At 34.2% G+C, this 21,935-nt stretch overlaps 1 protein-coding gene across 1 annotated transcript in view; it reads right to left on the reverse strand.

Annotated features, from left to right (window-relative positions):
* The window catches only part of LOC118190411 (uncharacterized), a 161,034-nt gene that overhangs the window by 93,724 nt on the left and 45,375 nt on the right, over positions 1-21,935 (reverse strand). The window contains exons 6-8 of the mRNA XM_085827050.1: positions 18,596-18,694; positions 8,429-8,527; positions 1,745-1,984 (exon numbers count right to left, since the gene is read on the reverse strand). The gene's annotated coding sequence lies outside the window, so the exon portion shown is untranslated. The remainder of the gene's footprint in view (positions 1-1,744; positions 1,985-8,428; positions 8,528-18,595; positions 18,695-21,935) is intronic.

Consider the following 21,935-nt stretch of genomic DNA (forward strand, 5'->3'; position numbering starts at 1 on the left):
GTGGTCTTCTAGAACTTTTTTGGTTTCAAACTTAAATAACTACATTCAAACATCAATTCCTATAGACATACATCAAAAGTATGCAAAAATAGAGTAAAACTAAAATTAACTATTGGCAGTTACAAGAATAAAAATGTCGTACAGGGGCAGGGGTACAAAATATTATAGTACATGCAAAATTTTACTATAGTTTTCATTCTTTTATATACCGCCTCTGAAAAGGTTAATGTGAGCATTTGTCCAATAATTTTTTCAAATGATTAAATAATTTTTCTTTTAAAAATTAAATAGGTGTACGATGTTTAGATCGATTAATTATTGATTGATTAATGTAAGGATAATTCTACGTATTTTATTTATCAGTGGCTTATTTCCATGGGAGCATATATCTATGTGAGCATATTTCTAAGTGAGCATTTTTCCATGTGAGCTTTTTTCCGTGTGGGCTTTTTTCCTGTGAGCATTTATACCTGTAAGCATTAGCTCCTGTGGGCTTATTTCCTGTGGGCATTTTCCTAAAATCCTTCTAAATACAGTACAATTATAGTCAGAAGACATAAAACCAATATTAGAAGAAGCCATCATATTCACATAAAGAATACCAATATTCCTAATGTCAAAGAGATCAAATACCTTGGTATCATCTTGGACAGCAAACTGAAATTTAAGCCTCACTATGTAATAAATTATGTAATAAAACAAACCAGCCCAGTCTTCCTCAGAATCTACCCACTCATCAAGAGAAATTCTAAACTTTCAATAGAAAATGAAAGGAAGCTTTACCTAACAATGATTCTACCTATTCCTACAGACATAAGGAAACAAATCTCTTGCGAATCAGTTTAAATACATTTTACGGTCCGATTCTGTCCTTACGTACAGGTGTCACTCAAAAGCATTGTACAAATGGATTCAAGAGCAGTGAAAATGGATATTTTCGTTGAAATATGATACCCGAATTCGCGATCACAACACTTCCTTTACTTCGTAGAAGAAAGTAAAAATTTGAGTAAACTGTAATGTTTGATTTTACTTGAAGAAGCAGAATTCTAGCATTATTCTATGGCCACTTAATCTGCAACAAATCAATATTCCTACATAAAACGTTTGCAATATGTGCACGCGGAAATCTGAAGGAAATGTTAACTGTAAGTTGTTACTTTATGTTACAAAAAGATCCTGATGTAATTCCATTCAAAAGTTAAAAATATAATTTTAGCTTTATTAAAGTGTTTTATTACTTAAAAGGTTTAAAATTAATTTGTTTCGATTTATAAGTCTTAAAAAAATCTTAAAAATCTTTTTCTGTTTACTTATTTCTGATAGTTGCTTCTAGTTTTTCCAAGGCCGTACCTTGCACTTGGATAGATAGGCATTGCACATTTTACCGTAATCAGGTAATGTAATCTATCATAGAAAATTCGACGTATTCCTACAGACATCAGGAAAACATCCTAATAACTTTGAAGTTTTGACTCAGTATGTAGAACATTAAACAATTCAGTTTTGAAACTAATATCTAAAACAATGCTGAATAGCTTATATAAGACTGAAAGTTGAGATCAAGCGTTAACTATACCTTTTGATGAGAAATTGTGATTGATTCAGTTCAATAAAATGCATTTAATGATTTAAAAATATTATACAATTTATACCTTCTTTAGACAAATGATAATATACTAAAATTATTTTATAAAAGAAACTAAAACATTTGCGTAAAAAGTCAACTCTTGGTCTAACTTACGAAGGCATTTTCCGTTAAGGAACACTAGATTAACCTTTTCACATTGGCAAGAAGCTTTTGCTGGAGCGTTTTTATCATATTTACATTCTGCACCTCCTTTTTTACATGTCTTAATTAATTCTTCAGTACAACCCTTGATTTCAGCACATTTGTCTCCACCAGTACCCTCTGGACATTTACAAACTTTTTTATCAGTGCACTTTCCTCCATTTTGACAGTCATTGTCTTTTTCACATTTTTCTGAAAGAAAAGAGAATTTTAATTTTGTGTCAAGGAAAAATCATGTTCAGTTTTACACATACTAATAGATTAGTATATTTGAAGCTTCTAATCTTTTGCGAGCTAGATGCATAATGCGATGTCTTATATATATAACAGAACCACTATGAGACGTCAACTCAGTTATGCCATTCTCTGCTGATAGAAATTTCGAGCACCTGCGTCAGGTAGTCCGCCCTGGTATGCTTAGATAGGTTTCCTGAAACTAGGAACACGAGAAAAATATTATGACAAATAACGTTGATGTTCTAGGTACATTTGGGCAAACATGTAATGCGATTTTACGGAAGAAGAATGTATGAAGTAAGTGAAGCTAGTAACTCATTGCATTGTGTATATGTAAAATATAAAATAAGAAAATAAATCTGTAATAAATTACTAACTTAATTAACAATAACTCTTTAACTCTTTCGCATCGAAGTCGCCCGTAACGCCCGTTCATTCAGGCAACGGCAAACCGCCTCAACGCCTCGTTTATTTTCCACCTAGTGCTTTCCCCCTCCACGTTAGTGTATGGCTCAATGGTTTCGCGAGTTGTTAAGAGACATGTCAATCATTCTTTTGAAGCAACTAAAGGAGACATACGGAAAGCTATTAACGTTCGCAGGTGCAATCCGGCTCTAAGGTGAAACTGCACACAATGGATGAAACCACTGAAAAACCTCCAAGAGAGAAACAGTCATTTCACTTAAGTAGGTTATTGTTAATGCTGTAGCTATCTACCAGGCAGGGGGAAAGGAAAACTATTCCAAGACAAATTCGTCAACACGGGCGTTTTCGATGTTTGATGAAAACAGATTTGGTCGTCTCTCGATGCGAAAGAGTTAAATTTCTTGTTTAGATTTTTATATCTCCTTCTCCTAGCAATTTAATGCATCAAAATCATTTCTAGATCAAATCATGCATATGACTTAATAACGTTGATGACGTGACTAATGTGCAAGCTAAACCAAACCTCTGACGTAGCTTTTTCGGAACGCGAACTTAAAAAATTGAGAACTAAAGCCTTTCTCCTGGCAGACGTCATATTGGATAACTGCACACTTCTGTTTTACTCTTTTTTTTTCGCTAAGACGCTGCTGCTCTGCTCTCTTCCTATCGCTGCGGTATCAAAAATGTAAATACTATTGAATAGCTAGAGTGCTAAATAAATTGTGGTTGCAAATGTCTATTGAAATAAAGATTTAATCCGTCTTGGTTGCCAAGTCTACAGTTTATTACGGATTCAACATTCTACGTTCTACACCATCAGCAAAGTATTTCTCATTATATATATGTGGGTTCGTGCGAGTATAGAGCACAAGATATGCATAAACTAATCTAATTTATTTCTGAATTTAATAAGATGAATGAAAAGATGAAAAAGGATGAAATGAACATTATAGCTGGTAATAGATGAAACTGGCATTAAGGGGCCTCATACACCTTATACCCCTCATGATCTATGTGACTGTTGCAAGAATTGAAATATTTTTTTTATTTTAAAAGCAATTATTTCCAACTTTCTACAGCTGACTACATATTATAGCTATATGTCATATATTATATATATGACATATTATAGCTGCTTTGGGAACTAGTAACCAGAAAGTTTGTGTTGCCACAAATATTTTTGTAATTTAATCCGCTATGTGACAAAAGTTTTCGTCATGTTTCAACCTTGCGAGCATGATGTTTTAAAAATGGGGTACATACTTGAAATTTGATGGAATTCTTTATACGGGCACTATCTTCTAACTGAACCAAAAATCTGATGAATATTTTCATACTAAAAAATTTTATGGACGAAAACATTACAGATTTTTTAATAAAATATATTTTATAATCTCAACTCCAAATAAAATAAAAATGGAACATGAAATTCTTAAAATTTTTGGTTCACAGTAGTTTCCAAATGGTATAAAAGCTACGTATTAAATATGGGATTAAATTATGCGACAGAATGTTTTAAACTGTGCGTGCAAGGTGGAAACAGGAAGAAAAATTTTGCCGCAAAGCGGATTAAATTATAAAAATATTTGTGGCAACACAAAATTTCAGATTACTATTTCAGAACGCAGCTATATTATGTAGTCAGCTGTAAAAGGTTGAAAGTAATTGCTTTTAAAATCAATAAGTTAACCCTATTCTTCCAACAGTCACATATTCGAAGATCTTATGGGTTTTAAGATGTACAAGTCCCCTTAAAAAACGATAATGCCACGATTGATCTTAATCCACGAATAGTTCATGTAATAATCAGCAGTTCACAGTTTATCGTCGAATGTCGGAACAAGATCGGGATTCATAGATGCTGATGGATTTCTATAACAGCAGTGGGAAATTATCCCTCCTTCAAACCTCATGGAAGCCAAGTCGACGCCGTCTTGGTTTAATAGCTGTTCGCTTGGTCCTCGATAGAGTCCATCTACTCTTCTCCATGTCCAGCAATCATCAAGCATCATAATCTTTGTTTACGGAGAACAAACACGTCCGTTCCCTTCCATGTCTGGAAGTCGTCTCTACTCCTCTGTGCGCTGCGCTGGCTGCTACCCAGATGACGTCAGATCTTGTTGGCTATTCACTGACTATATCCCTCATATATACACACACACACATATATATATCTATATAAATCTATATCTATATCTATTATATATATATAGGAAAAATTCTGGTACACTTGACATTCCAGTTTTCGGTTTTATATGAATTTTTAAGTCTTAAATGAAAATTTAATCGAACCCTTTTCCGGTTTTTGATCTCAAATGAACCAAAAGAACGAAACATGTTTTCGAAACATTTTAATTGACTTTTATGAAGTTTTATTTCATTGTCCCCTGATATTGGAGTCTCAGTAAAAGAAGATTAATTTTTATTTTTATAATTTTGTATATTTTTCGAGTTTGTTCTACTTCGAATTCTTATTTTAATTTTGATTGGGTTAGATATTGTGTTAAACCTTTTATACACGGTTGCAGTTATTAATATTGTTGAGGAATTGCCTGGCTTTGATTCCAGTTTATATTAACTTTAAATGCTTTAAGTTTATATATGTATATATATATATAAAAACTTATGTAATATATATATAATGAAAGGAAGGAGCTTGCTGAGCTAAACATTTTTCTAGAGAACACATTCCTTTAACAATACGCAGTCAGGCGAGGAGAGTGATAGAGAAGTTGACATTGAAGATTCAAAGAGCCCTTCTTTTCACAGTCCTTTATTTTGCTTGGCGGGCATCAGTAGTTTAGAATATACACCTATTCCGGGCGTTACACACATTTATAAAATTTACCTGTGTCCCATTATGCGATGAACAAAGGAAGAAGAATGCGAACACAGCGGCATGCATTTGTAAAGCTAAGTTTTTGTGTTCTTTGTTTTTGGGTTTTAGTTCCATTTGCATCCAGCGTTATGTAAGAGTCATGTGACATTAGAATGGTCTCGAATTTGGCAGAAAAGGGAACATATAAGGGTTAATTTAGAGGTTGCCAAATATCATTATTATGCTAGTGTAGCAATCATATTTTATAGTTACAGTATCCACCCCTTCAAACCGAAAAAAGGCTGGGAGAACCTATAAGGAGTTTCTCCCACCTTCTTATCGTGCCTTCGTGGTGTGGTGGTCATCCCACTGGGCCGGTGTTCCAGAGGTCCGAGGTTCGATTCCCGGAGAAAACGTTGCTAATTTTTTAATCTCTCTTACTTCCAAAATACCTAATGTCTCTACAGTGGTGCCCGACTAAAAGGGTGTTGGATGATGATTCTCCTCACATTGGATTTGGCGATTAGGTCCCCTAAAAAGCCCAGTCGCTCTTTAAAAGAGGGAGCATATAAGGTATTTCTCCCGGCTTCCTATCGTGCCGTTCGTGGTGTAGTGGTCTGCATGCTGGGACGGTATTCCAGAGTTCCGTGGTTCGATTATCGGCGAAGTCATTTGCTCATTTTTCATCTTGCCTGCTTCCAAAAATACCTAATGTCTCTACAGTGGCGCAGGAATCAAAAGAATGGTGGATGATGAAACTCCACACCCACTTGTTCTCTTACATTTACCCACTTAAACTGATCTCACACTAAGCCACCCTATACATTGGTCTCTTATTCCCTAGGACAAGAAACGTATCGCTTAAGAGGCTAGTTGAGGTCAGGAGAGACGAAGCTAAAGAGAATGGTTATGGGAGCCACTAACTCATAATAATAATAAGCAATGAGTTATATACATGTTTTTGATTTGAGATGCTGGCATAAAGGTTTCTTACTTTCCAGTTCTGAGGAATTGAAAAACACAGCACTGGATAAACTAAAGGTCATTTGAAAGAATATGTTTTGGTAGTATTTATAAGACTTCAAAAAGCTTCAGAAAAACGGCATTTTTGAGAAAGGACCTGATTTTGATGGTAGATTTGTTTCAGTTTTATATGTCTAAGAACTCAAGATACACAGGTTTAATCCACCACAAATAAATATCCTATTACATAATTTGTTTAAGGATTTAGAAAATGAAAAGGCAGTCTTCAAATTTGTGAGTTATAAAACACAAATCATACAGTACCTTAAAAATTTTGGTTGCAATTTAGAAACAAAATTCTCAAGCCGTAAAGAAAAATTCAAGATCTTTAAAACCAGTCTCTGGCAATAAATTTTGACATTCAGGAGGCTGACTAAAAACCTTTCTACGAAGTATGCGTTAAAATGCTTAAATTCCATTTATTTGAAATCAGAACGAAAGTGCGTTTACATTTTTTCTGTTTCAAGTCTAAATATTCAGCAATCCTGACAGATTAACAGACTTGCCGTTAAATTTTATTGCTCGTACTGCTGCTAAGTTTCCTTGAAATTAGTTTTAACTTTTTAGAGTTAAACTGTTCCTCTTCTTTTTCAGGTTGAGTTTTTCAGGTATCAGGCACCTCTGCTAAATAGCATTTTGTGTCAAATGCACTAAACTCAATGCTTCATAACTCCATTTGTTTAGGTACCCAACATTGTCTATAAAGTCTGACAGCCCTTAATAGAGCTCTGTAACTCTTTGTTATTGAGAATACCTAAAGTAATGAAACGAGTGAGGGCAAGGCCATCACATTCATATATAATATGTCGTGTTGTTTCCTCGTTCTTACAGCATTTCGTTCATATAGGAGGTTTTTGAAAAAGTCCCATAGTATGAAAGTGTTTTCTGAAATTGTAGTGCTCCGTGATGATACCAGTAATCATTCATATCTTTAAGTCTTGGGCACTTAAGAATTTCAGAAACAGTCTTAGCAGAATGTCTGATAATCAAAGTTTTAGCCTGTTTTTGTCCAGAAGAATCGAGCCAAACTTTATTCATTTCCTATTTTTCCCATTTAAAGAGAACATCTTTGCAGTCTTCATATTGAAACCACAAAAGAGTTCCACACCTATTGGATTAGAGCGGCCAGGGTTTTCTCTAAGAAAGTACAAATTTCCCAAAACTACTATGAGAACAAATAATTTTTTTGATTTTAATGTAAAAACTCTCCTGTTATTTCATACCTGCATTTGTTTTCTTTTGATATATTGCATTAATTTCTTTGACATATTTTAATATGCACGTATATATACGTTCTTACAGATATCACAAAAAATATTCTAGGCCGTATATATACGGCCTTGCCGCTTAGAGGGTTAAAAGACAAACCCTGTTTTGTATGTTCATATACCTTTTCATTACCTTCAATTCCCTTATGTCCTGGTACTCAGATTACGATTACTTTGTTTCTGGTTGCCCGTTCTCTTAGAAAGTTCCTACATTTCAAAACAATCTTTGATTTAATTTAAAATGAGTATAAAGCATTTAGGGCTGCTTGACTGTCACTAAAAATGAGAATCCGTTTAGCCTTCTCTTATGTTTACTCGTAGATAGTTAGTAATAGCGAGAACCTCTGTGTGGAAGACAGTGGCATACTCTTCAAGACCTGGCATACTCCCCAAGACCTCTAAAGAAATTAATTCTGGGTGATACACCATACATTACTCTCAGTCCTAAGAGATTGTCTTTCCTTGATCCATCTGCGATAATGTTACAAACTGTTAGAAATGCCCTGTAATAAATTTTAAAATTATCTTCTGTACATAAAAACTTATTTCTGAGTGTAACTCACAAATTATCTTAATATATTCCAAAATAATCGCTTATATTTCCTACGTTTTGTATGATTCATCCTCGTGATAAAAACGTGCGTTAAACAAGTCCAGAAGAGGGTAAAATGAATCAGCAATTCTAAAATATTTCAAACTGCAGTGAAATCTGGAGGCATGAATATGAATGATTTACGGTAGGTAATACAGCAAAAGCAATAGTTTAATACGGGCACATTTATTTGCGCTTCTAGATGAAGCTTCTTCGTACCTCGGAAAAAAAATCAACATTTTCACATTTAACTTAGCTTATCATCTGCCTACCTTTACAGGTACCTTGGTCTTCTGCATAGTCACCCTGACAATTGCATATTTTTTTCCCTTCTTTATATGAACATGTTCCTTTCGCACCACAGTCACAAGCTGAAATAAGAGAAAATAAAAATTGATATTGTTCCTTAAACAATACAGTGGCAGCTCCACTAAATCTCACTGCAACTAAAACAACATAAAGTTATGCCTTACACGAATACTATTGTCATGTAACAACACACATGTGTACTGCAGTGGCACAATCAAGCAATGATTCGCAACTGTTCTATCTGTGAATTTTGCTAATCTGATTGCTGGAATCTCTTAAACAGATCATTTTATACGTTAAGATAACATTCCAGATTATCATTATAAAGTTTGGTCTAGCTTCCTTTATACTACCTACCAGGATTTAGAGTGTCAGTCCATGCTCTGCTCTCTAAATACTAGTTACACTAGCTATTTTAACTTTACCTAATCTGAGTTCTGGTGAAGCTTTACTGATAATTAGAGGAATCATAAATAATTAATAAAATGTAACTAATTTTATTAAATACAACTTACACCTTTATATTTTAGAATGCGACTAGATTCAAGTAGTTCTTTATATCTTATAACTGGACAAAACAACAGTAAAACATTGTGCCACGATATAGGTTAATGACTTTGACTGACATATCTAAGGACCCGGGTTCGAATCCCGGAGAAAACATGGATGCTTGTAATGTAAAGTGTCTCTGCAGGGTGGAGGCACTTTAAATATGCTGCGAGCGCCGAAAGTCCTTTCGAGAAGTTGGTGTTAAGAAATTTAGTTACGAATTTAGAAAATCGCAATATCAAATGTTAATTAAAATTGAAAAAATATATGTTCGTTTAAATATTTACTATAAGGGAGCTTAAGAAAAGGCAGCAAAGTTAATATACGATGAAGAATAATTCTATATTCTAATAAACAAATTTACCTTAGATAGTAAGACATACATTGCGTTATAGCAATAACCCTCTTTAAGTCGTGATGTAGATTAACAGTTCTTAGCCTATAGCTTGCGAATAAAATAATGATTATACTTACTGTTTTACTGCCGCACCAAATAGAAATACAACTATATCCGGCTAATGATTATTTATTTAGCAACAACTATTAAGAAAACTAATCAGGTTCCACGTGAACAGTATTATGATTCAAAACTGTATTATAATTCTAACAGCCCGTAAATTCGAACAAACAGTATTATAATACTAACAGCCAGAGGTCCAAACAGTGTTATAATTCTAACAGCCCGTTAATTCGAACAAACAGTATTATAATTTCAACAGCAAAAGGTGTTATAATTCTAACAGTCCGTAAATTCGAACAAACAGTATTATAATTCTAAAAGCCAAAGGCCCAAACAATATTATAATTCTAACAGCCCGTAAATTCGAACTCAGCGAAGTATTGCACAAAAGATTAAATAATTATGTAGAAATCGGTTTTTATCCTCCGAACCCTCCCCTCCACAAAAAATATAAAATATCAGACGACGAATTCATTCCACTGAAGAAACGCCGGTCATTTTTCACACAGTGATGGATTTCTTTCTTTCCTAGGAACGAGCTGTAACTCAAGTATCACATGGAAAGATAAGGTCAAATGGCAACAAGAAAATAAGGCCGAGTTTTAAATACCTGGCCCCTCGTGTGAAAAAGGACTTTTCTCGGGTGTAAGAATATACTCGAAGACAATAATACAAGCTAGATGAAACGACAAAACTTTAATTTCTATTTTCCACAATAAGTTGCTAACTTGAAGAACATTTTTCAACGCATGTACACGAGCCATGGAGAAAAGAAGGGTGGAACCCTCCTCTCTCGCGTTCGTATTTGAAGAAGAAGAAAAAAAATTGGTCTACGGCGTTAAACACTTGGGTGCCTGCGCACAAGACGCTCCCTCTTCTAAAACTGTGTTAAAAGTTATGAATTAAATTCTGGGCATAAGTTAAAAGAAAAATCAATTATAACTTTTTCCCCTAAAAATTAGTTTGTTTAATATTTTACAACTTTAAAGAAGAATTAAATAAAAACAACTAGTGTATTCAGAAAGACGGGGAATTAGCGACAACAAGTGCGAATAACCATGGATCGGTAAAGATATTACAGAGATTTTTACACAATACAAAAGAATACATGATACCAATAACCAACTGTACAAAACAGTATATTACTTACAGGTAACCTGTTTCCTTAAAATGCGCACAAGGTCTTTTAGTATTGCTCCGGTCATTGTAACCATAATTATAAATTTTGATTACGGGATTAATTAGATTACCTTGTTTAACATGAATATTTTTGCCAAATAGTAAAACAGTCCTAACTTGAAGAGTTTCGAAGTTATTGCAGAATACACAATAAGCGATGAAGAGAGGAGTGCTGCCGAGTATGTCATTCAAGAATTTCAAGATGTTTTCTCTTACTCGTCTCTCGACGTAGGTCGAACCAGTTTCACACAGGTTACAATTCATATCGGGGATCATCCACCAATCCAAGATATCTACCGATTGCTAAACAGGGAAAGGCAGGAAAACTTCCAAATGACATGCAAGAAAGCCACGTTTATCAAGTCTTCAGAAAGTCCTTGGTCTTCTCCTATCGTCCTGGTCAAAAAGAAAGGGCGGCTCAACAAGATTTTGAATTGACTATCGCCGGTTGAACGAGGTTACGAAGAAAGACAGCTATCCTCTTCCTAGAATTGACGATTTTCTACTCTTTCTGGAAGCAAGTGGTTTTCGAAGCTTAATTTAAACAGTGGATATTTTCAGGTAGAGATACATCCAGATGACAGAGAAAAGACATATTTTACTGACGCATAAGGATTTTGGGTGTTCAAAGTGATGCAGGTTGGATTATGTAATACACCGACAACGTCCGAACGCTTCATAAAGACCCTGTTGAAGTGTCTTTCCTACGAAGCCTGTCTGAAATACATCAATGACATCAGGAAAATTTCTAAGACCATTTAGAAAATCTTACGAAAGTTGCTTCGAAACTGAAAGAAGACGATATAAAGTTATGCCCCGCCGAGTGTAAACTATTCAGGCAGTAAGTGACGTACCTCGGACATGTCATCTCTGCCGAAGGTGTGTTTACAAATCCAGATAAAGTGTCAGCACTTAAGGATTGGAGACTTCTAAAAAATGTGCATCAGCTGAGAAGTTTCCTGTGACTTTGCATTTACATTTGGAGATCTGTAATGAATATTTCTGCCACTGCATGACCTTTTCACAAGCTGACAGAGAGCAAGCAAAAGTTCTTGTGGACAAAAGAATGTGAACATGCATTTAACAAACTGAAGGAGGCTAAGCGTATGCGACAATCCTGAGGCATCCTCATCTGCATAAACCATTTATTCTCGACACAAATGCGCCACGATGAAGGTCTTTGCTGTTTTCTCCCGCGAAAGAAACGCTCAAGAACGTATCGTAGAGTACTGGAACAAGTATATATCTAAACCGGAGCCGTATAATATTTCCATCATTATCTCTTTGGTGAAAATTCCGGCTCCTTACAGATCATGCATCGCTGACCTGGCTTTTAAATTTCAAGAATCCTGAAAGTTGAAAAGTCAGGTGGATACAGAGACTCCAGGAATATTAACATCAATATCCGTCATCAGAAGGGATCGTCACATGGAAACGGCGACGCCCTGTCTAGAAGACCTAGCCCAAAAAGCTGCTGATATTGTTCCGGCGTCGAAGCAAAATATAACCTGCTTAATTCGGTCGTACGAATTCAACATCGTCTTAACCAGACCCATCGAGTGACTGTTTAAATGCAGTATTCATATAGGATACCTCGTAGGCAGGACATTTGGATCTATAGTCCTACGACGAAGTAATATTGGGCTGTCTGGGACTCACTTCACTTTCGAAGACGCGTCTTGTACCGGAAGGTAAAATCAGATGATGGAAAGGTATATCAATGCTTCCAAGATGCCAGATCGCGGACATCCTTAAAGAATTACACAGAAGTCCAACAGGAGGTCACTTTTGAACAATGAAGATGTTGAAGAAAGTTCGAGAGTGTTTCTATTGGATTAATGCAAAGGATGACGCGGAAAAGTGGTGCCAATCTTTAGATGCCTATGCGGGTCGTAAAGGACCGAAGAAACGTATCCGAGGAAAGCTACAGCATCACAATGTAGGAGCGCCTTTTGAACGTACCGCCTTCCACATCATGGGACTTCTGATAGGAACTGCTGATGGCAATAAATACATCCTAGTTGTTATTGATTACTTCACCAGGTGGTCTGACGCATATCCTATTCCTGATCAACAGGCTGTCACGATAGCAGAAATAATGATACAGAATTTGGATTACCAGGTTCAGAGTGCCTCTTCAGTTACATTCCGAACAAGGAAGAAATTTTGCATCGGATTTAATTAAAAATCTCGGCATTGACAAAACCCAAACGACACCTTTATCTCCCCAATCAGACGGCATGATGGAGAGATTTAATCGAACCATCCTTAATAACCTTTCGCTGGTGGTTTTCAAAAACCAACAGGACTGGGACAAGAAGCTGCCTCTATTTTTACTGGCTTATCGCAGTGCTGTCCGCAAGACTACCGAATATTCACCATCTCAAATGCTTTTCTGTCGTGACTTTCGTCTGCCTTTCGATCTGTTGTTTGGTCGTCCTCCGGATGCACCTTCATCACCTGAGGCAACTTCGTCGCCAAGTTGACTCGCTCACAATTTCACACGTGAGCGAGTCAACTTGGCGACGAAGAAGATGAAGACCGGATATGACACTAGAGCTACAGAACATCAGTTTAACCAAGGAGACAATGTTCGGTTTCAGAATCCCATTCGACTGAATTACTTAAAGGATTTCCTCCTAAATTATAGTTATCATGTGATGTTATACTTACGCGGTCCAAACCAGGTTGAATGGATTCATAGTTCAGATACGTAAGTAATAAAATTCTAAGTTACTCATTACAACAAGCTAGCCCCTTAATATACTGTAATATTTTATTATTTAACAAATAATTATATTTATTATCTTTTGATATTGGAGCGGCAATGGCATATTTGTATCACGTAACCGTTGCTCATCAGCTTCAGAGATTGTTTAAGAATATAATTCTGAAAGTTTTACCAGCTAGTAGATGTATGAAAAATGTGTACCTAAAGACTGTATTCACATTATCTATCTCCGTAAACCAAAAATACAATTTATGTTTGACTAAGATCATCTGTTATTTTGATAAATACTGCAAAATAAGTAACTATACACATAGTAAGCAGTCCTCAATTTGTATATAAAGTAAATACTAAGAACACTAAGAACATGATCATATTTGTATATAAATTTGTAAATTTATGCATTTATTTATTTGTTTAGCATTTGATCTGGTTCACGTCATTTATTGCAATTATTGTTTAAGTATTTCCTTCGTAACCAAAAGTAATACGGATCGCTCTGTTTTGAGAGCCCTCGCTTACGATGTATTAAACATTTTTTACCCTGAGCCAAAGTGGCTTTGGATCTTTACTGATGGATCCCTCCTGTCTGATGGCCCTAATGCAGGTGCTTGAGTTTTCTCCGAAATTGTTTCTTTCTACATCCATGTGGGCTGAAGTTCTGCTTTTGAGGGTGAAATTGCTGCGATTCGCACAGCTTTATACCAATTATTCACAAGAGCAAAATTCACAAGAGCTGTTATACTCAGTGATTCCCGAGCTGCTCTGTTGGCTATCGTTTCAGATAAAAATCCCATATCACAGGACATATTGGATTGTCGACATTATCTACAAAACCTGGCTTCACTTGAGAAAACTATTGTCCTCCAGTGTGTTCCTGTCCACTGTGGGATTCCAGGTAACGAGAAAGCGACTTCTTGGCAAAAAAGGGGGCTTTAATCATGAAGAATATTTCTAGTCCTTTGCCTTTCCATACTGTTAGGGATATTATTAAAAGATCTTTCAAAGCACGTGCTCGAGAAGATCTCTATCACCGTATTTCTCATAAGTTTTGGAAGAATGCTATCCCGAATTTGTGTAATGGCCCAAGGCGTAGAGCGGTCGCTGAATTCCACCTTGCTACCGGACATGAGTACCTAAAATATCATCTTCATAGATTCAAAATTGTTCCTTCTCCGATATGCACTGTGCAGCTCTGGAGAAGTGATGGATGCCGCACATCTACCCCACTGTACTGCTCTGCGCAAGACGTTTCTCGCCGAGCGTTACTGGGAGGCAAGAGATGTGCTGGATTAATGGACTCTGTTCCAGCTTTTTTTTTTCATTGTGTTGCTGTATTCTATGCTCTTGTTTTTTTGCTGTAACTTTTCATAATCTTCCATTGGAAATAAAAACGTATTGCCTTGGTTGAAAGTATGACTAACTGTCTGGTCACTATACTGCTCGTGACCTGCAGTCCTTGAGAGGGGACAATATTACGAATTTTGTACACAGAATAGATAACTTTAGCGAAATTTTAGGTGAAATTGTGTATTTTTCTGTATAATTTAACATTAAAATCTGGACAGCTGATGCTCTGTGGGGACAGTGGGAATACAGAGTCAGTCCAGAGAATTTCATAGGACAAGAAGAATACTGACAGGTGATAGCTAGTGGAATGTAGCGCAAAAAGTAAAAAAAAAATATTGCATCAAATAGTTTTACAAAATGAGGGAGAAAATAAACACAAAATTGTTACAGTGGAGCTCTTAAGAGCATATAAATATAGATGACAGTGTCACGTGAAACTACTGAAAAACTCTGTGGGGAGGAAAAACAGAAGAAAGAAGGGGAAAAATTTCAATAGAATGTTCTCCACAAGAAGGTTTTTAAAGAGAGTTTGAACATTAATTAACAATGCTCATATAAAAATGTTTTTGAATCTTACAGAGCTAAATCGTTTCTATTCAAAATAAAAAATTTGAATAATCTATCCTCTCTAAAATCTGGATTACGTTTTCACTGCCTTGAGTTGACTGAACCAAATTCTTGGTAAATGAATAACAGGACTTTCGATTATTTTTCCTTAGTTGAAATGTACATTTTGCTATTCTGTCCCCTGTTTTAAATCTGTTTTATCTTAAAGAAGTCCCCTGTTTTATCTTAAAGAAGTTTGATTCCTAATCTTCTGGCTTTTGAAAGATTTCTTTATTCAGTTCTGCTATTAGGGATAAGTAAAATATTTAAAATAATAATTCGAGAATAAATCTTGAATTTAATAAAAAGAAGATTTGAAGTAAATTTCCAACGATTTATAACACCGCTTTCTAAATAACACATAATTCTTAAACAAGCTTTTATATAATACATGATTGAGATTTTACTGCTTTAGCACAGGTTTCAATATTTCCAATGGCCTGCTTTGAACTGTGAAATTAAACAGGCGCATACACATGGGGGAATACATTACAACGTACTTTACAGCTGAATATGCTAAGGATATGCGTAAGGGTACGTAAAGGAATGGAGTACATTCCATGGAACGGCAGAAAACATTTGATCAAGCATGTGTATTTAACTTTTAATACACAAGCTTGATCAAATAATTTTTAATTTAACTTTTAATACACAAGCTTGATCAAATAACTTTTAATTTAACTTTTAATACACATGCTTGATGCCTGCTTAATTTAGCATGTTAAGGGAAATCATGTGTTCTAACAATATTATAAATTGTCAAAACTATTGAAAAAACTTTCGAATTACACAGCCCTGAAAATTGATTACCCGAAAAATCGATTATCTGTGGTTAAGGACACATACTACAGAATGATTACGCTATACATACATAATACATACACAAATAATACATAATACATAATCTATATTACATAATGAACGAAATTTGTAAGGAAGTCTGAATCTCTTTCTCCTTTAGTTCTCAGACGTCAAAGTCTATAACAGTTGTCAAAGATGGTAGTCTTTGACCTCTGTTAAATAATTTTCTCTTAATTCAACTCTTTTTGTTTGAATTATTTTTGTTTATTAAATTTGTTTCAGTTGGCCTGCACGGATAATCTGTGAGCAAAGGAATTAAAATTTCGATTAAAAGTTAAAAGTTCGATTAACTAGCAGTTAACAATTGCATAAAAAGGCTGAAATTTCAAAAACCTAAATTCAAGTTTTAAGCAAAGGGATATTAAAACTTGTGAGTATTACTTTCATTTTACTACCTACATTATTCAGAAACTTAATTTAATCTCGAAATACAATACTTAACATTTGGAAATAAATTTATACTTCGCCGAAATAATGTCCTCTTTGTGAATAAATATGTCACTTTGTTCTTTTTACTTCCTTGTACGAGGTAAAAGACGTAGGTTTAGGTTTGGGTTTGTAGTGCAGCTGACACTCATTGGGTTAACCATTGGTAATGTGGGTATTGTCCAAATGCACTATCTATCTTTATTTGAACATTTAAATTTTGTTGAAGAATTTTAACCATATTTAAAATTTTTACATACGGTTACATTATAATTATGACATATGGTGCCTTTCATACTCAAGTACATAATGGTAAATATAGAACATAATGGCAAATACAGAACATAAAGGTAAATACATAACATAATGGTAAAAATATAACATATCAGTACATAGTGGCATCAAAAATATATATAACATGGTTATATACATAAATGCAAAAAGCATTTTTTGCCTGTACGTGCAGAGAGTATATATATATATATATATATATATTGAGTATACGCAGAAATCATTCTGTATATGAATTATTTTTCAGAATATTTGAGACTTTCTTTTGTTCTGTTGGATGCAAAGAAGTGTTGTATGGTACTGTAGTCTTTTTGTCAATTCTAGTCTGTACTTTCGTCGATTTTGTCCTTCAGGTTTTTGTCAAGTAGGTTTTTTTGGAAAATCTAATTAAAATTTTTGCAAGTTCCAGTATGTTATTGCTTATCTTATATTGCACTATTCTTCTCCTTTGCTAGCGAGGAATATGATTGAGAGTTATATTTTTCTTCTTAGCTGTTTAATTTCTAATGCTATTAGCAAGCACTGATATATATTAGTCTCAGGAAATTTCAAATGATAGTTTTTTGTTAATAGACATATGAAGATGTAATGGTTAAGGTCGCCCCTTTCCCCACATATACATTGCTCAGAAAAATAAATATTAGTAAGTAATAGTAAAATAAGTATTTTAATCACGGAAAATTTCAGGCATCTTCTTTCAGTAGAAATATCCATTTTGACGATTCCAAATCTATATGAACGATTTTTTTGCGTGATGTCTATATGGACAGAATAAAGACCTGCTTTTCTGAAAAGGATTGTAAATGGATTTCAAGTGGATTCAAAAGGGACTGTTTCGTGATATTTGTACGTTTGTATGTATGTATTTCGCATAATTTAATAACGATTAGCCATATAAAATTTAAATTTTGTACACCCGGCTGCCGCGTACACATATATTTCCTATAACTCAAAAGCAATTAGTCATAGAACGTTGAAACTTTGTATATGGGACTGCTATAACATCTAGTTGTGTTTGTATTGGCAATCGCCAGAACCAAACGTGTATACGTATGTATATCGATACTCTTACCCGGCTTCAAAGTTCTTACTTGGCCTTTAATTTTGCCGTTGGTCGTCGTAATATATCTTCAATTATGGAATGTTTTAATTGACGGAAATACTCATGTTTTGGCACTTTCAAATTAAAAAAAAAATAATGAAATCTAACTTTTAATGTGGTCTAACGGTTCTTATGTTTGGGGAATATTTATATTCGTTATGAAAAATGAAATTTTAAGAAGTTTGATTCCCGGGTGACAAAAATTGACCGTGATATTGATTTCAAAATTTCCAGTTTTTGATGTCATTTTCAACTTGACTTGAAAGGTTGGCTAAGTACGTTAGAATAAGTTTAAATGAAAAGCAGAAAAAAAATTGTACAATTTAATAGGCCATACAAGAAAGTCATGTGTTGATTTTTCAAATATAAAATTTCCTCGGATTTTCAAATATAAAAGTCCATCTATCCTGGTTCCGCTCAGTTCAGTTAACCGAAGCTATACTTTATGAAGTTTCTACATGCCAAATCTTGTAGGTCTTTTCTTTTAAAAGCACATGAGTTTCCTTATATAAACAAAATATCAAAGATATACTCGTAAGACCGACATATGAATTCAAAGATGATTGGGGTTTACTTACGTTTACATTCATTTGCATCTTTCTCAAATTTCTCTTTGCACTTGCAGACTTTTTGGTCACCTTCAATGGTACATTTTTCATTTTTTCCGCAATTACACTCTGTAATAGGAACAACAGATTAACACATATTCGCTCCATTTAAAACACATACATTTTCTTTCGCTTAACAAGTGCTGCAATAGTTGCTAGAAGTATTTTTTTCATTTAAACAATACACAGCGGTTGAAAATTCAATGAGTATGATAATTGCAGTAATCTCTATTATTAAATAATAAAGAATCTCTAATGTGTTTTTCTCGGATAGTGGGAAAACGCAACAACTAGAGTAATCAAATTTTAAAGATATTTAGTACTTTTCACAGACATGTGAACTACGAATATGAATTTTCATTTATTTTGTGCCAACTGAATCAGATTTTGAAAAATGGTTTATTACTGAAATCGCAAAAAGCTTTTGTGGAAGTACATTTGCTGGACCCAATGAAATCACACTAACTGGATTCATTAAAATCTTCTTTTTTGTAAACTATTTTAGGCGGCCATTTATAATATAAATAACTGTACTAGTATTTGCTATAATAAAAATAACTGCATCGTGGCCAGTTCCAGTTAATCAAGGCAAAATTATATTCAAATATATCTGGATGCCAAGAAATACAAGTTTCAGTACTTTTTCAATATTCTCGACAAGATGCTACGAGGTAAGTGCCATTGACTTTTGGAACACCCTGTATGTGAAGCGTCTGTGAAGCAATTTAATATAAAGTGGCACGTTAGTCAAAAAAACAATAACCTCTTTAAGTGCTTTGATATCTTTTACGACGAATGGTTTATTAACGGAAAGAAGTAACGTCCCACCGGAGAGTGGGGAATGTTGAAAAATTTTACACCGATATAAGATTTCAAATGAGATAAAGTGGAAACATTTAAGAATAATTAAAATATTAAGCGTTCTAAAATTATTTATATTATTTCAATCCATTCCTTCAGTACAGTATATCAAGAGATGCTATTATAATTCTCTGGAAACATCCATACCTGTGTGAGTTCTTATCAGAATAGCTAAACACGTATTGCAAGTCGTAATTAAATAGTTAAATTATTTCAAAATAATAAACAACAGTATTAAGTGATTTACATGGAGATCTTCAGTTTAATATTTCTGTAACATAATTATAAGGTAAACTGCTTATAAGCACCTAAAGATACAATGAAACCTAACGATACAAGCACATCTATATAGTACGAGAAATTCGAGATACGAGGAAATCATGAGCGAGACATTTGTCTCTAAATGCGAGCATTGATTTGAGTAACGAGCAGCGATTGAAGCTGTTGGTAGTCAAGCGTGGTACGTTTTCCGATTCAGCTCGAGACTCGGGGAATCTCCTCGTCAGATCACTCAGTATTCTTTGATCATCGTGTTTATGCATTTGTGAGTTTTTTTTTTTTTTTTTTTTTTTTTTACTCTTAACGTGAAAATTAGTATTTCACAATGCCTCTTAATAAGACTGTTGCCTAAGCTAGTGCTGCAAAGAAAATGAAGGAAGCGATGGCCGCTGAAATTAAGAAACAAATCTTAGATAAACATAAGAGGCGGGGTGTAAAAGTGATGGAACTGGCAGACTTACGGCCGTTCGACATCGACGATCGGCACTATTCTGAAGAAGAAGGAAAAATTGAGAAACTTGATGTGGCCAAAGGAGTTATCGTTACATCCAAACACTGTCCAAGACTTCTAGAAGATGTTGAGAAGCTGTTGGTGTGAATTAATGAGAAGCAGTTAAAATGCGATTGGGTATCGGAAAGTATCACTTGCGCTAAGGCTAAGAATTTGTACTTGGACCTTCTCCAAAAAAACAACAGGTTTGTCGACAGAACATAAGATGGCGACGGGTTTTTTGGGGGTGGGAAACGGGATAATTTTCAATCGAGAAATTTGTTTCTAGATACTAGAAATTCTCTATACGTGCTTCAATACTGGAAAAAATTAAACTCATAATCTTGAGGTTCCACTGCATTTAATTTTATAGCACACCAATGTACAATAAACATTTATTTTACATAACGTTTTCTTAAATAACGCTTCATTGTTTGAGAATCTCCGATTGCCTTTTCCCATTCTGAATAAAACGATTTGGGTTTCATTACTACTGGGAGAAATCTGCATTTTAGTTACTTAAAATCTTAAGATGTGAGGGCATAGTAATCTCTCTTTGTTTTCCAGCAAAAAATGCAGCATATCAACGAACTAGAAAACTACACATGAAAATTTAACTTGTTAGTCCGTAGAAATAAAATAATAGCTGAAATTTAAAAATGCATATAATCTTGTTAAGAATAAAGACATTGAATCTGAAACTGGGTGTTTTTCAACGATCTTAAGTGTGAACATTTTCAACTGGATTATAAACTTAATCAGATTTTGACCAGTAATGGCAATTTTGGAATTTACTTACTTCGCTTCAATATTGTGATTAATGGACTTTATTGCTTGCGACGATGCTGCATGCGATTGTCAGAAGTACGTTTAAAGCGAGTTTATGGCAGCTCTCTATTTGATGTCCTCTTGCTTTCTATGACCTTGTTAGGACTTCCGAAGTCTTAGTGCAGTCGAAGTGCAGTCTTACGCGACTTTATTTGTTGTTTGAACTTTTAGTATTATTATTTATATGACTGGATTTTAATCTTTTATATGCCATTGTATTAGTTTGTGTATTGTCTATGTATGATTATGCTATGTATTGATGTATTGTATTCTTGATGTATCATTTTTCCTTCGTACCAATATTATTTTTAAGTTTTATTTCTGCTTTATTATTATTGTATTAAGTTAGTTTATTTTATTTATAAACTTTATTATTATTGTATTATTATTAGGAGTGAATGCTTTATTATTATTGTATTATTATTAATTAACATAGTTTAATAACATAGTTAATATGTATGGGTATTAACATAGTTTATTATTCATGGTATATTTCAGTATTTTTACTATAGCAGTTTTTGTATTTTATATATTGTCTTTGCTGTCTCTAGACCTAAATATTACGTTGTTATTGTTGAATTGTATCTCCTTGTCTTATGAGTTATTTACTGACATCTGTAAGCCAAGTGGACCACGAGGACGTTTGTATTTGTTTCACTAATTAAAAAAAAAGAAATATGTAATTGGAATCATGCGTGCTAATATTATTAAATCAAAGGGCAATTTGCCCAGAAGTACTATTAATTTCGTTTTGGCATTTTGCGTTGATTCATTATAAACGGCGAATCACTTTTTAAGCTGTTGCCACCAAATATTAGAGCCCTGTGTTATATTTAAAGAAATTAAATACTA

This window comes from Stegodyphus dumicola, chromosome 11 (genome assembly GCF_044657685.1).
Source record: "Stegodyphus dumicola isolate Sdum_Otavi_A_Nest chromosome 11, ASM4465768v1".
NCBI lineage: Eukaryota > Metazoa > Arthropoda > Arachnida > Araneae > Eresidae > Stegodyphus > Stegodyphus dumicola.